Source organism: Lissotriton helveticus, chromosome 8 (genome assembly GCF_964261635.1).
Source record: "Lissotriton helveticus chromosome 8, aLisHel1.1, whole genome shotgun sequence".
Taxonomy (NCBI): domain Eukaryota; kingdom Metazoa; phylum Chordata; class Amphibia; order Caudata; family Salamandridae; genus Lissotriton; species Lissotriton helveticus.
Window position 1 is genome coordinate 362979677 of NC_136069.1, and position 14373 is coordinate 362994049.

Consider the following 14373-nt stretch of genomic DNA (forward strand, 5'->3'; position numbering starts at 1 on the left):
ATGCTCTTAGCCATGTTATCCACCTCCCATTGGATGACATGGCTAAGAACTGCTCAGGACAGGTGTTACTTTTTGGAGATATTCGCGCTTAGCGCGAATATCTCCAAAAGTTGGTAATAGGAGATAGCGATGTTAGCGACTGTTTCCAGTCGCTAACATCTTGGCATGCCCACTTTGCATGTCATTAGTGATAAATATCACTGACATGCAAAGTGGAGCCCAAGATGGTCGCTATCTCCTACTAGCGGTCGCTAACTGGTGTTAGCGACAGCTACGTAATACGGAGATAATTTTATCTCCGCTTTCTTGGCTTTTAAAGCCAAAAAAGCGGAGATAAACCCCCTTGATAATATGCCCCGTTATCTCTCCCACACTACCGGTCCCCCTGGGCTTAAACGCCGAGATGGTAGGGACTGCATCCCGTGGAGATAGGCCGACACGTCACTCAGCAGAAAAACAAGTCTATAAACATACAATAAGTTAAAAGTCAATCATTCTTCTTTCCTTGTAGTACGCTCCCCAGTCCACTTCCCGTTACGCTAACCGGGCGCACCCCCCCAAAAAACAAATTTTTTTTTTTTGCCCCTCCAAAAAGAACCAATTTTTGCACTCTATACTATAAGTCTTTTTTTATACTACAATCACTTCGCTACAACCTCATAAATTAAAAATAAAAATGAATAATGTCTCAAACAATTTTTCATTTCTAAATATAAATTTATTCTTCTGAATTTTCATAATTTGAAAGAACTAGTAACATGTCCTCATCAGGAATTTCCTCTTCAATCATCTCATCAGAAATCTCCTCATGAAAAGTCTGCAATGATGATTCTTGTAACTCTATGGTCTCCAAACATTCGATAAATTCGCCGTCAAGAGATTGATCAAAAAAATCATTCAAGTCATCTCCTCCTTGTGAGAATATTTCATTATTGGTGCTGTCAATTTCAATAAATGTAGTGGATAATTCAAAAGAAATTGCCACGGTCTCTTCATTGTGATCCATTTTATTTTGAAATTTCTTGCTGTAAATTGCAGAAAAAAATAATCACTTTCATTTATCGTTTTTAGTAATACGTAATATAAAACTAACTTTATCAAGTATTTAGTATAACAGAAGGACTGAAAATGAATAACAGAAAACATTTTTCAAATTATCTTAAAGTGTACAACATAGTTCCCCTTACAAATTAACAACTCACCTTTTTGAAAGTAGGAGAAGTGTTAGTACTGTGTAAATCAAACACCAGAAATTGAGCACCAAAAATTCCTCACAAATGTACCTCAGACAGTAGTATCACAAAATGGCTGTGGTTTCCTCTCATTTTTGATATATACATAACCAATTAACTTTCATCACACACAAATACAAAACCAAAGTAACATTTTAATTGGTTCTAAATTTCAACACTTTCAAATGTGTTTTCCCCATGCAATTTTCCATAGGACATTTAGATACGTCTACAGCCTGAATGGCTGAACCGAATTACACCAAACTTGGCAAAATGGTACATCAAACCTAAGAGGTCAGTGAGGATCTACTATGCCCCCTTATGGTCATTTGCCCCTTCGCTTTGGCCTCCTCTTGTCTCTCGATCCTACCGAGAGACAAGATGGCGGCCGCTACGGACTGTTTGGAATGTTTACAGACGCCGGAGAACCAATCAGCTTCGCAAAGCTACGTAACGCGAAAAGTACGCAAAGCGGAGCGCTGTTACAGATATATATCTTTTTTTGAACGTTAATTTCTCAAAATCCACTGGAGCACATATATTGAGACCTAGCAAAGGCACATCGGGCTACCAGTCCCTACAATTTTGCCAAGTTTCGTGCAAATCCATTCAGCTGTTCGATTATTATTTATTTATTTTTTGCCCCGCGGGGCCCTTTTAAAACCTCCACATCAAACCTAGGGGGTCAGGGAGGATCTACTATGCCCCCTTATGGTCATTTGCCCCTTCGCTTTGGCCTCCTCTTGTCTCTCGATCCTACCGAGAGACAAGATGGCGGCCGCTACGGACTGTTTGGAATGTTTACAGACGCCGGAGAACCAATCAGCTTCGCTTCACAAAGCTCCGTAACGCGAAAAGTACGCGAACTGGAGCGCTGCCTGGTCCGCTGTTACAGATATATATCTTTTTTTGAACGTTAATTTCTCAAAATCCACTGGAGCACATATATTGAGACCTAGCAAAGGCACATCGGGCTACCAGTCCCTACAATTTTGCCAAGTTTCGTGCAAATCCATTCAGCCGTTTGGGCTAAAAGTGAGGCCAACCGCCCTATGGAAAACTCAATGTTAAAAACACGTTTTGGGACCCCCCTTTTTTCTCGGCCCCCCCTTGACGAAACCCCCCCAAATTTTCAGGGGCTGCTCAGAAACAAAATGTTCCATTTTCCTGAAAATTTCAGCCAATTCCGTCCACAAACGCCAAAGTTATTAGACATAGAATTTTCAAAAATCCCATAGAGAAAAAATCCTAACTATATATACCTACTGGCGACCGCCAGTAGGTAATATACATATATATATTCACTGAAAAAAACCATAGGTTTTAGGAGTGTTATAGTTAGCTGGTCATTTCACTCGTACAAAACCATTGAAATTCCTACGTTATAGTTAGTTGTACTAACTGTTACTCGGGCACCCGCAATCCACTGCTGATGATGTCATATATTACATCATTCGTGACATGGTCAGTGACAGATTTGATTGGTTCATTACAATTCCTATTGTAAGTATTGAAGGACCCCACCCATTTCAATAACTTGTGTTAGACCGTTCTTGGGAGAAGACCTCAGCTACCAAGAAGTGTTGTTTTTGTTGATTGCAGCCCTGTTTCATCTTAACATTGCAAAAATGACTTCAAAACAGCCTTCTTCTGATTCAGAGCAGTCCAATGAAGATGGGCTTGTTCCTGAACCACCACGCCCCAAGAGATTTGAATCAATTGTCTGGAGATTTTTTACATTCCTGGAAGGATTGAAGAAAACAAATGGCACAAAGGTAACCTATAACATTTGCAAGGCTGTTTTATCAAGAGGGGACCCCAACAAAAAATATTCTTGTGGAACTGCCAGCATGTTTAAACATCTGCACAGTTTGCATCCTGTCAATCTGGCAAGAGAGGAGTGCAAGAGACTGGACCATCATCACCTCAAGTTGCGAGCACTTCGACATCTACTTTGGACATCTGGCCCTAACTGGCAAATGCAAAAATTCATTGCATAAAATGCAATAGATTGCTTTGCTATGGGGAGCAATCAGTTGATTTGGTTTGCAGAGCTCTGGAGAACCATCATTGTTAGACAGTTTTTTTTTGCCCTAAAGTTCATTGTTTTGTTTGTCCCTGTGGGAGGGATGGGCGGAAATAAAAACTAGGAGGCTTTAGTAGTTTATCAATTGTGGGGTTTATTTAAGAACTGGAATGTCCGGTTATTGATACAGGTGGAATGTAGAGTCCTTGGCGTCTTCTTTGGAGCTGATGTTACCTGGTACGTCCTTCAACCCCCAGGATGCTTGCAAGAAAAACAAAGGAGACGGTAAGTGTTTGAACTCTCGAAAAGGTACTATTTACAAGAAAGGGGAATCCTCCACCACACCAGGTGTAGTTGAACACTGGTCAGACTGGTTGTCAGGGTGAATATCGTTGGTAGTGCTCTGGTGACCTATTGAATGTGAGGGCTGACGTTGGGGTTTTTAAAAGGGTATCGACGTAGGGAAGAGGCGGATTAAGAACCAATGAAGGGAACAGACACTCGAGGGAGATAGTGCTTGGTGGCGCTAGTTCAGTGCCCCACTCTCCTCCCGTCCTCCCCACTCCCGCTTGGTCCTCCCGCCTCCCCAGACTAATTTACTCAATGCCCCGTGTACAATGCCACTCACCGTCCGGGCCGTAACTCCCCTGAGTTACGGCGGCGGTCGCGCCCTCCTGGTGGGAGGATGGTATCCACCACTCCTCGAACCACTCTTCGGCTACCCCGCTGTCGTCAATGAGGTCCTCCGGTTCCCCGTCTCTCTCTCGCTTTTCCTCTGATCTCGTCCGTTCGCATCCTCGCGCTGCTCCTCCTTCATCTTCTCTTCCGGGTTCGACGACGACGCGTTCTTCATTCTGTCCTGCCTTTTCCTCCTGCTGGATGCGTCCGGATTGGTTGTCTTCCCTGGTTCACCTCCGGCTTCCTGCAATAGAGACCCGGACCAAGAGTTACCCGGGTTTTAAAATGGCGACTCTCTGTCCCAGGTGAGTCCCGCGGTGTGTATCATTAGGGGTCCTGTGTTTGCCTCATGTTCGATCGGTCCCTTCTGACATCCCCGTTCAGTTTTTTTATTTAAAATTTTTTTTTTAAAAAACAACGAAAAATACAAAACAAAAAAAAGTTATTTTCAGAACTACCTACTCTGGTTAAAAAAGAGCTAAACTTGTATGCTAGTGTGTGAAAGTTTAGATGAATGTATGTGTAGTGCATAATTGACTAAAATAATGCATTTGTGATGTGTGGTGAATGCATAAGTGCAGAATTATAAGGAAGTGCTGCAGCATGACACTGTAAACTGTTTAACTACAGCAGGCTGTGGTACGTCCGAAGCACAGGGATGCTACATGTATATATATATATATGTTGCAGGTCTGTGCTTCCCTCTGCACAGTTGCTTTAACTGCAGCCATGTGGTGACACAGGCACCCTTGCAGCATGGTGCAAGGATGTCCGTGTCATGCAGTGATTGTTTTTGTGCATGAAGGGACACAGTCCTGCACAAAAACAATCAGTAAAGGCATTTTTCTCCTTAAATATATGCTGTGCCTTGTAGCATATATTGAAAGAGAAAACATTAGGAGAAGTGAAAAAAATTCTCCTTGTGCTTTGCTACACCAATTGGAGGATTGTGCACCATTCACAAACATGGCAAGATTTATAATTTTTTTTAATAAAACTGGATATGTCTTGTTCTATGACTGTTCTGTGCAAACACACACAGCAAAACCTATAGAACACATTTTCAATGGAAAGTGCTCTGTATGATGAGATTATCTTTACATGGAAAACAAAAAGTATATAGAATGTCTTTTTCTCACCTTGCAATTAAGAAAGAGAGTTAAAAGCTAGGCCAATTCTTAATATAGGAGTACATTTTTGTACTACTAACAGAGAACAAGATACATTTATAAGTACTTATGTTTTACTTAACTTATAGCACATATTTATATATGACTGAAGAGAAGGGATGGGGCCTACTGTCACATTTAAAAAAACACTTAGTGATGTGCTTCAAGTTTAATAGTTGTATTTCTTGTAATTCTAAAAGTACCAGGACCTACAAGACCACCATATGTCTCTATTGTGTACTATACCATGTATCTTGTAGACATGTGTTCTAAAGCTGTCTCCTATTTGATACCTGTCTGCAATGGAATTCTCTGGCACAAATATATTCCATCAATCTTCTTTTTTTTCAACTGTGTGCAAACACAGTCCATTGTGCATTTTATGACTTACTTAAACTTACCTCAGCAGTAATACAACTAAAAAACGCTACACATTTTATTCAGTTGTTTTTTATAATGTAAAATATAGTAAATTCCATATTTTAGAATTAGGATCGGTAAAAGAAAAGAAAAAATAGTTATAACATGTAATAATACATTTTTAACAGCACAGCATAATTTTAACATTTTACAAAGTAATTTCTTTGCCTTTTTTGCTGTTCTCAGAATATATTGAATTTCACTACAAACAGTGATTTCAATCGTACTCATCACATAACAGCGGGCAAAAAAAACAATCAATTAGATTGCTTAAAAAAAAAAACCAATCTATCCACAGTAAAATAACAGATAATACAAATCACACATATATAAAATGGTTACTGCTAAGAAAATGTTATAACTTAAATTTATAAACAATGGAAATGTCATTGGTTAAAATTATACACCGAGACAATGTGCAACAAAAATTCCATGATTCAAAGAAATGCCTTTCTTTGAGGCCAAATTTTATTTTTGCAGTCATTTTTATGTAAATTGACCAATGGTAATCCTATTAAATCATATTAATCCATTTCTCAGAGGCTGAATTATCTTTCTAAAACTTTGGCTTTAAAAATATTAGGTAGGAATTTGGTAATTCGAAAGGCAAACCTTGTTTGAAAACCAACTCAGCATCATTACAAGGGGGCCGATTCCGATTCGGTAAAGTCCAGTCCGAATCGTAGTACGGAGCGTTTTGTCCATACGATTCGTACGCAGAACCATACCCTACGTACGATGTAGTATGATGTGTACTCAATTCAGTTCTCCGTACGAATCGTACAAAAGACCGTACGATTCAAGAAACCGCACGGATCACACTCGGAACACATAGTACGCGATGTTCGTACGGATCGAGGCAGCTTTTTACGAACCAGCAAGTACGATTCGTCTGGACGACACTCCGTACGACTCTTTCTCTACGGGACTTTAAAACATCTGTAAAAGCACATTTGTGCAAAACGGACTCCCCCGGGTACGCGAGTGCACCCCATGTTCGCAGGGGTATGGTGCGAACTGGTACGGTGCGTCGGGGTATGAAGCGTAGGGGTACGGTACATCGGGGTATGCTGCATGGGTGTACATAGCGTAGGTGTACGGTGTGTAGGTGTACGGTGTGTAGGTGTACGGTGCGTAGGGCTACAGAGCATAGGGGTATGGTGCGTACCCCCATGATCGCAGGGGTACGGTGCGTATGTGTATGTGTGGTTCTCCATACGAATTGCTCATTCACCGCTTTCCATACGAATCGCGTTCTCGGTCCCCGGTCCCGATCGTACTTGGCGGGTCGTACGGCATGTTTACGAATCGTACGGTTCACTGTACGGCTCTATGTCGTATGGATTTAACCTCGTTTTTCATACGGTTCGCAGACATTCGTACGTATTCTAATCCTACAGATCGTACTACGCGATTCGTACGGTTTTGTACGATTCGTACGGAAACGGCTACGAATACGAATCGTCTTACGGATTTGTTTCCCGAATCGGATTCGACCCCAAAGAGTCCAGCCTTTGTCACTTTTTAGATAGGCAGTGTAATGTCCAGATGCTGTTGAAGGACCATCATGGAAAATGATTGCTACTGCTACAAAAGTCCTTTCTGATATTGATAGTTGTGTAGATACAAAATGTTTTATTAGAGTGTCCAATTTTCTTTCGTCAGCTGTACAACGTTGCATCATTAAAATTATATATTGTCCATATCTTTGTATAAATAACGTTGATAACATTTCTGATTTGCATTGGCTACTCTCCATAGTTCGATTTGCAGCTTTAACTAATTTATTGAAAGACACTGATTTACAGTCCGGTAATGTCAAATATAGAAATATTTCAGTGTCTACATTAGTGCTACATGTATACATACAATTTTCACAATAATGATCCCATTTATAACAAAGGCCAAAAATATTCTGTATGTCTACACCCTCATTTTCCAATACAGTAAGCATATACATTAGAGATTCTTGAGCATCTTGTTGGATATTTTGTGTAAATTGTGTAGAACCAGAACATACATCCAAAAGATTACGAACATTGGAAACGTTTTGTATTTTACTTGTATCAGTACTTAATTTTTCATAAACAGAATGCAACAAGGAACAAAATCTTTTTTCCCGATTCTCCATAAGTTGCTGTTGCAAGCCTTCAAGAAAAAAACAACATTGACCACTACATTAGCATAGCAGTTGACACCTGAACTATTTTCAAAATGATAACCAACAATCTCTTCAACAGTGTCCTTTTTCTTTTTGCTTGCAATCACAACATTATCTTGTTTTTTTCCCTTCTCTACACCTTCAGTACAGATATTCTCATACCTTCTTTTTCGACCAACCGCACGCTTTTCAAATACAGGATATTGACCTAAATTAGGAGCATATGTTCTTCTTAACCTTTTATACTCTTTGACACAATTTGCATCTGCAGTAACCTTCGTGTCATCAAAATCAATCAGTTCAGTTCAATAAAACTTTATTCGGTCTATTACAACCATCAAAGTAACCAAATAAATAAAACATCTTCTAAACATCATCTAAAAACCGACCATCCTCACATCCTCACGAAGGACAAAACATTAAAAACTAGCATTTTTTTAAAGTTTTCTAAAACACACAATTTCAATTTAAAAACCTTGAAGTATAACATTTTTATTACCACATGATTTTTAATCTTATGTTTCTCCGTCGCCTAATAAGCTTGGTCTAAATCTCTCGATAATCATTACATTTCAGGAACTCCTTAACGTTTTTTTTATATATTTACTCAAGGCACAAGCTATGTCTAGATTGACCATTTCCAGTAAAGGGTTTACTGCTTGAAACCTATTTTTAATATCATACTTTTGAAAAATCGGGCATAAAAATTGTATTCACAGTTCTAACAACTTCTGGCAATCTAATAAAATATGTATGATATTACAAGTCGTTCCTAAAGTGCAAGTAAATTTACCTTCATTATTTAGCATAAAGCTTTTTACCTCTTTACTCGCATAACATGGATTTACCCCAATTCTTAGTCTTAGCACTTCACGCCTTAACTGGCAACTGGGTAGCCTGTCAATATAAGGAAAGTGTTGATCTTTTTGCCGCACTCTGACCATATGGAGAACTGAGCTTTTCCTAGAAAGATAGTCTTGATCCTGTGCCCGGGAAACTTCAGATCTCAGCATCTTAAGCTCTCTCTTATTGATCTCAGATTGAAGGGACTGGGGTCGCAGTTGAATATTTAACTGACAGTAAGCTTTGCGAACTATTGCTCTAGTTTCTTTTGCCCAGGTTAAATCACTTTTTATAATTTCATTCTGGCACCATTGTGAGATTTTAAGATCTTGACCCAAGCTCACACGTTGCCAGAATTGTAGTAGGGCCATGCACATTATAATACCCCGTGAGGTGGTTCCCAGTTCAAGTCTCACTGCCTGTACCATAGAAGATCTAGGCAGAGAAAAGAGATTTTTCAAACTATTTCCCTCCTCTACATCCCAGCTATTTTTGCCACTCAGATAGAATATCTCCTCACCATACAAAAATTGAGGTGGCACCATGGCTGAATAAGCTTTTAGAACTGGTCTGTCCGACATTTCCCCATACACACCATTAAATCTTTTTAATCCCTTCAACGAGGCCGAAGTCCTCAGTTTTAGTGCCTCCAGGTGAGTTTGCCAATTCAAATTTCTTTGAAACCACATTCCCTGGTATCTATATTCAGTTACTTTTTCAAATTTTTCATTGCCCAGATACCAGGAGAACCTAGTTTTCCTTCTACCGAAACATAAAATGTTAGTCTTCTCCATATTAAGTACAAGTTTTTTGACTTGGCAATATTCTTTAAACCTATGTAATTTTCGTTGTAGACCGATCTCTGTCTGGTCCATAATTACCAGATCGCATAGAGTAGACACGAGATATGTTTCCCTTCTAGTTTCGGGCTTACCCCCCTTGTATTGCATAGAGTTTGTGACAGATCTGCAATAAACAGGGAAAAGAGCAGAGGGGCCAGAACTCACCCCTGTCTCAGCCCGTTGCCAATTTCGATTTTCCGGGATGAACCTCCATCTGCAGCTAAGAATATCTGGGCCCAGTTTTCTGAATGCAGGGCTCCAATCAGGCTCAGTATGTCATCAGGGATATAATAACCTATCAGGGTCCACCACAGCTGCCCCCGGTCCACCAGGTCAAATGCTGTGCAGATGTCCACAAAGCAGCAAAAAAGGCTGCCTCTCTGCTCAATCGACTTCCGCGCTATTGTCCATAGAGCAAAGCAGTGGTCCACCATTGAGTGACCCTCCTTAAACCCTCCCTGTTCTGGGGGCACAATCTGTTTCTTCTACCCACTCTTTTAGTAATCCCAAGGTTACTTTGGCGAATACCTTTTCTCCTATATCCAAAAGGTTTATTAATCTGTAGTTCTTAGAAGCATTTACATCGCCTTTTTTGTGGATAGGTCTAACGATTGCTCCTTTCCAGTTTTCTGGCACAATCCCTGTGTTGAGGATCACCTGAAACATATATGCAAAGAACTCAGCCCACCAATATGGGTTAGTTTTCAACACTATGACCTGCAAATTATCTGGCCCAGCTGCACAGGTTAAATTTAAGCTTGAGATAATCATCCTTATGTGGCTTTGGGTAAAATGCTCTCTTAGCTCTTCTCTCACACTTGGCCATACTAATGTTTTTACTCTATCATCATTGTCCACTTCCCGTAGATTTCTTCCAGATAATCCACCCACTTATCCTCGGGAACCGAACACTGCAAAGAGGCCTGGGCTTTACTGGAGCTTTCTTGCACCAACTTCCAGAAGCCCTTCACATTCTTATCTTCAATTGCCTCTAGCAAATTTGTCAAGCATCTACCTTTAAAGTTTCTTTTTTATTTCTGATAATTGTTTTATATTTTATCTTTAACTTCCGAAGGTCAGTTAAACATTCTACATTAAATCGGCCTCTAAGTCTTCTTTCCTTTTGCCTGATACAAACTTTTGCTTTACGGCATTCATTATCGTACCAGGGTCTGTTATTAATGTTTAATCTTTTACTCCTGGCTTCTCCGGGTATACCATATTTAAATTTTACCCTTAAACATTCTACCAGTTGGCTTATTGAATTTGCGTTTCAGGCATTATCATTCTCGTGGGGCAATTTTTCTAATACAATTATCTGCTGAACACCACTTAATTTTTTAATGTGCTCATCTAATATACGGGTCGTGAGCCGCTTAGGATATTCAACCTGTACTTGAAATTTCTCCGCTGCGGAACATGGCAGACCCTATATTATAGGCTTTTAGTAATTCTCTACTCCAAGAGTCTATTCTACCGGGATCTAATCTATGGTTAAAATCCCTCAGCATTAGAAACACATCGTGTGGGTAGGAATCACATAACTTATCCATATCCTTTGTTAATTTTTCCAGGTTCACCTTATAGTCATCTTTCCCCCTCTGGATGTATACATTAATAATACATATACCTTCATAACAAGGATCTTCATTCAGAGTCAATACTCTACACCCTAATGCCCACTTATAACTTAAATTGAGGTTTTCTATTTTTCTGGCAATTTTAGTGGACACCAATGTCAGTAGGCCACCTGAGGGTCTACCACAAAGATTCTTCCTTGCGGCCTTCGAGTGGTGGGCAAACCCCTCCATAACTGTAGTTTCAGTGGCAAGAGTTTCGTCGCACAGACAGGTCTCTTGCAGATACACAATATCAGTACTCTTTAGAATATTAGTAAAGCTCTCTTGGGACACTATTCTTTTATAGCCGTTTATATTCCAAGAAATTATGGCCAAGCTGCGCGACGTCCCGAGCTCCTAATCAATCAAAAACAATCCTCCGCTTTTGACTGCGTCGGTCACGCTAAATTATGGGCAGTACTGTTGGACACGGGGGTGGACTTACCCTTAGTAAACTTTCTGCGAGAGTTGTATACAAACGCTACAGCTAGGGTGAGATACGGTGTAAGGGGAGAGCTATCTGGGTCATTTAGAGTGGAAAGGGGTGTGAGACAGGGTTGTGTCCTGGCTCCCTTTCTTTTCACGCTCTATACCAACGGCCTAGAGAAGGCCATGTTGAAAGGGAGCCAGGACCTTCCCCAAGCTAACAACCATCCAATTCCGGCGTTGCTCTACGCGGACGACGCCGTGATATTGGCCCGAACTCCCCTAGAACTTCAGAAGGCCCTTAATAGGTATTCCCAGTTTATGGGTGAGTTGAACTTACGTATTAACATAAAAAAAAACTTTGTCATGAGCGTCGGGTCAATGAAGCAAAGGCCAAAGTGCATATCCTTAAATAATGAGAAATTGGATGTAACACAGCAATATCCATATTTGGGAATCATTATCGACGATAAACTGAACTGGTCCACCGCTATAGAGTCAAGAAAATTCCATTTAGTCAGGACCACCAAGGCTTTGGTTAATTTTTCAAAAAGACTGGGCAGAAGACCACCAGTAGAGCTCCTAAAAATCTATAGAGCTAAATGTCAGTCTGTCGCCCTATATGGATCAGGAGTGTGGGGGTATGCAAACACGAAATATCTACAAGTGGCAGAAAACGCATTCCTCTGCTTTCTCCTAGCGGTACCCAAAAGCACATCCACTTTTGCATGTCACACAGAGCTGGGAATCTCATATATCACGGATATGGTAAAAATACAGCCACTTCTCCTCTGGCATCCTATGGTCCGGGGATAAAAATATATTTACCCAGCAAATTATCCTCGACTGTATTGCTTTAGATCACTCATCCAAAATTGGTTGGCTAGCCTACATAAAAAGGTTCCTATCTGACCTAGGATTGGAAAAGTATTATCTGGCCCACACCACAATCCAGTCACTATCTAGAAAGGCATTACAGGTGACTTCACTGGCCCATCTAGAAGAAATTCGCGTAATGAAGGAAGCCTCGAAACCCTCTGTGCAACATAGTGTTGCTGTCCAAACCAGTCTCTCCATCCAGCCGTATTTGATCCAGGATCTCACTACTTTTGAGAGATTTCTCCTTGTGAGATTTAGATTAAATATGTGTTACCGTTTGGTTGCTTTCCCGGAACGAAACAAGTGGGATATATCTCTATCCTTATGCCCGCGCGATGAGAGCTCAATCTAGGCCACTATACATATTTTTTTCTTTTGTAATTTTTATATTAAGCACAGGAAGATCTGATTGATCCCCTTACTTAAACATGTGGGAATAAGAAGGTGCCGTCCGGCCATGTTGTTCCTACAGTAGATGGAGGAGGAGTGGATGCCGAGGTGCATTGTCAAATTCTTAAAATGCATTTTTCGTCACCGCCTAAATCTATAAAGGGGCACTAACCAAATTAACATGATTGAATAAAATGTGAATGACAAATTTTGTTAAAACATCACACATATCAGAAATGAATGGGTGAGAATATTCATTAAATATATTGAAGTCATTAAATTTTATTATTGTTCTTAATAGCATTTTTTTTTATAACTAAAATTTATTGTTAGTATTCAGTTTTTTAACAAAAATGTATAAAATGTAACTTTTTGTTTTTAATGTAACTGCTTTTATGGTTTTTTTACCTGCCAAAAACCGAATAAAGAAACACTTGACTTGACAATCAAAAACAAACCATATAATGTTCTGACTCGTGACAAAGCAACATATGCCATGCCCTCTTTAAACACAGTATTTCCAATGTTCACCAAAGCACTGTCAACACTTAAAGCTTGAGATTTATGAATGGTCACTGCATATGCCAGAGAAAGTGGAAACTGTTTTCTAAGGACATATAAATCTTTAATAAGCAAAAAACGACTGAACAATGACCAATTTGTTTAACTTCTTCAATCTCATTAAATTTAATTTTTAAGAATTCAATACCATCTTTATTTTGATAATTAACAAAGTCCACAACTTTGCCCATTGCTCCATTAACTATACCTTTTTCTACGTCCAAATTACGCCTTAAAATGATCCGACATTTTCTACATGCATATAGATTCTTTTCTAAACCAGCAGTTTTAGATATTGATTTTTCTAAAGAATCCAATTTTGTCTTCAATTTTTCTGTCAAAATAATAGTGATTCCTTCATGCTCTATTTTATCGATGGCTTCCATTTTTATTATATCTTCATTTTCCAGTTTCAAAAGTTCTTCGTTGAATATACAACACTCATGCAGTGTGGGCATTAAGCAGATTACAGATTTGTTTGCTGCAATTTTCATGTACATTTTCTCAGGAACTACATTTTCATTTGGAAACGAATTGGAAAATAATGGAGTCTGCATAGCTTGTTTGCCATGTTCAGTCAGTAGTCCAATTCTTAGATCTTGGAGAATAGTTCCATAATCAACATCATTTGCTTGTCGCATATTTGTAATGAGTTCTTTGTATTCAAAATATGACCAAATGTTCACGTTTCCAACACTACCCACAGATTTTCTGGTGTCTTCATGCGCAAGTGTTTTAAATACTGGTTTTCCTTTTACAGGAATCAGTTGCAGTAGATCTCCAAAAACTATGATGTGTTTTCCTCCAAATAACACGTCGTACTCTGTTTTAAGAATTTGATGCATTCTTAAATGCACAAAAGCAAGCATTAAGTTTGATTCCATGCATACCTCATCAATAATGAGAAGTTTTATTTTCTTCAAGACTCTAGAAACTTCACAACAAGCTTCTCCATATAGCTTGTGGTATTCCAATTTGTTTTCATGCTCTACTGGTAGCATTAGTAAACGATGTAAAGTAATTCCTTTAATGTTGTGTGCTGCCAACCCAGTTGGAGCAGTGACAAAACAATACAAATAAGACTCAGTTGTTTTCTGTAGATAACTTGTAATTACTTTGATGAAAAA